Source organism: Penaeus monodon, chromosome 8, assembly GCF_015228065.2.
Source record: "Penaeus monodon isolate SGIC_2016 chromosome 8, NSTDA_Pmon_1, whole genome shotgun sequence".
Taxonomy (NCBI): domain Eukaryota; kingdom Metazoa; phylum Arthropoda; class Malacostraca; order Decapoda; family Penaeidae; genus Penaeus; species Penaeus monodon.
This window is the reverse complement of record NC_051393.1, coordinates 16639909-16642408: the sequence shown is the minus strand read 5'-3', so window position 1 is coordinate 16642408 and position 2500 is coordinate 16639909. Positions and strand designations below refer to the sequence as shown.

General features: G+C 41.8%; 1 protein-coding gene across 2 annotated transcripts in view; it reads right to left on the bottom strand.

Annotated features, from left to right (window-relative positions):
• The window catches only part of LOC119576205 (lethal(2)neighbour of tid protein-like), a 12974-nt gene that overhangs the window by 9442 nt on the left and 1032 nt on the right, over positions 1-2500 (bottom strand). Inside the window, exon 2 of one of the 2 annotated variants that reach the window (XM_037923793.1) lies at positions 2288-2404. The exons of the other annotated variant lie outside the window; for it this stretch is intronic. The gene's annotated coding sequence lies outside the window, so the exon portion shown is untranslated. The remainder of the gene's footprint in view (positions 1-2287; positions 2405-2500) is intronic. 2 annotated transcript variants of the gene reach the window in all.

Sequence of the window (2500 nt, the reverse complement as noted above, 5' to 3'; positions counted from 1 at the left end):
TCTTTCTCAGCTGTGGATTCACTGTCATATGCTGAAGGAGTATGTTAATTGCCAGTACCTCTTGTTGGTGTGACATGGCTATGTGGTATATGAAATTACATTCCATGAGTGTTTATTAAATCTTAGCCTAAAAGGAAAATGGAAATAAGAAATAAAGTATATATTGTTTTTCTGATAAATGTTTCAAATACTTGTGAGTCATGGATCATGGGAATAGTGGAAACAATGGATTGCTCTCATCCTTTAGTAGTGCTATTTATTTATGATGGAATTATAGTGCAGAAATCCCCAGTACCCCACAAACTTGGTTCTGACAGTAAGAACGAGCATGAGGGAAAATGCCAAGTAAATTAAGAAGGATAATTTGGTACCCCCTCAGAGAGGTCACAGGAGGTATAACCCCCTCCACAACATACACAGGAAGGTCTCCTCATACTTTTCTCAGCACAGTATATATTTTGCACTGTAATTCCTACAAATATGAATACTACAGGGTGAGGGAATCCATCAGTTCTATTACTGGAATGATCTGTGATGCACAAGTATTTAAAACAACTACTGGTTTTTGCACCTTCAACTATTACTTCCCTTAGAATCCATACAATATTACATTCATTGCATAATTTTGCAGTCATTTAGCAAAATCATGTAGAGTGAATGGATAACATTACTAAGAGCTTCATATGCCTTCATATCTAAACTACCCACCCTTCAAGATACAATAAATACCTTATTCTTAACTGTTTTGAAGAATAAATACTGTGGCATGCCTAACCACATGATATAACCTGTTAGACAGATTTTTAAAAAGTGAAAGGTGGTTAATGTCTAAACAACTAAATGTGCAAGACATCAAAGGACATATAGCACTATGCTAAAGTATTGTGGCAAAAAGGGTATAATGAGTTAGTGATTAAGACAAAGTGCATTAGATGTCAAAGGTTGTGGAGTGCTGTAGGATAGTAGGTAGTGAAATGGGTAAAGTAAGGGAGCAAATGAACTAAGATAGGAAACAGTAAAAGGGGAAGGGGATTAAGGGTGAAGGGCAATTAGATCAAATGGATAGTATCTATGTGTCTGAGGACGAGGAACATTGTATAAGTAAAGCTGCAAAGGAGTCATTATGAAATAACCAGAAGGTGATAAGGGTAGAAATGGGTGTTGAAGAAGTAGGAGAAGAATCTGGTGAATTAGATAAGGGAAAAGGGGAAGGAGGTGAAGTACCAGGAAGAACATCAGGAGGGGGAGGATCCAGAGAAGGATGCTGTTGTGACAAAAGGGAGTTACATGAGTATCCAGTTGGGAGTAGTAAGGATAATGGGGAAAGAAGAGGGGATGGTGCACATGAAAAAGGAGAGGATGGGGGTGATGGGAGAAAGTTGGAGGAAGAGGGGTAGAGGAAACTTGAGGAGGAGGAGGATGGACATCAGCAATTACTTTGAATGTAGAAGGAATGGGAGGAGACAGACTGGTGGGGGAATAAGAGAGAGGAGCATTCTCTTTAGTCATATTTAGAGTTTTGGATGTCCTCAAGAAGTTCTGGAAGGGAGTTGGGTGGAGAGGTCTGAGAAAGGACAGTTTTCTTATTAGGTGGAGAAGAGGAGAAAGATGTATGAGGAGCAAAGGAAGGGGTGGATGTAAGAGAGGATGTGGTAGATGATGGGGTGGAACTTAGGTTGCCTGGTGTGACAAGTAAAGTGAGAAGGAGGAGTAGGCACAGGGACATGGTAGAGATCGGAATATCCGGATTTAGACTGGATTAATAATTAGACTGGGGGAGGGAGGAAGTAGAGGTAAGTTGGTAAGGGTACGGGGAAGAAATACTAGGGGAGATCCTGAGACATCTTGGGAAGACGGGAGAGGAGCAGATCGAAGGACCATGTTGGCATAAGCCTAGGTAGTGAGAGAAAAACCTTATTGGCATGCTTCTTGTCTAGCTTCATATAGAGTGAGGTCTAGTTAGCATCTGAGATCTGTTACCTCATACCCAACCTTGTAGGCAGGGCGGCTCCTATAAAATACATTATGGGAGCCACCACAATTAGCACATGTGTGTGATTCAGCAGGGCAAGCTGAACAGTCATGACCAGGTTGGACACATAGAGGAGAGGAGTGTAGGTTGTAGAGCAACAGTGCTTAGCAGGGTAGCCAAAATGCCAACATTTCTGACGTTGATGGGGAAGGGGTTGATAAGGTTGGACAGGGCAAGAAACTGCTCCAACAAAAACTTTGAAGGAGAGATTATGTCTATGCAAGCTTATCTTGGTAATATTGGTGTAAGACTTACGGTGGCCTCTGGGAGGAATACTGTAGCACTGTACTAATACTGCATCATAGTCAACAAGGCAGGCAAGCAGGTCGTTCTCACACTCTAACCAATCCTTGTTGTAGACAGGGCAATCAGCTGGGGAGACGGAAACAGTCCCAATAAACGTATCAAAGGAGGAGTCAGGTTGGGCAGGATGAGGTCAGTCAGGGTAGATAATGCACAGACTTGGGA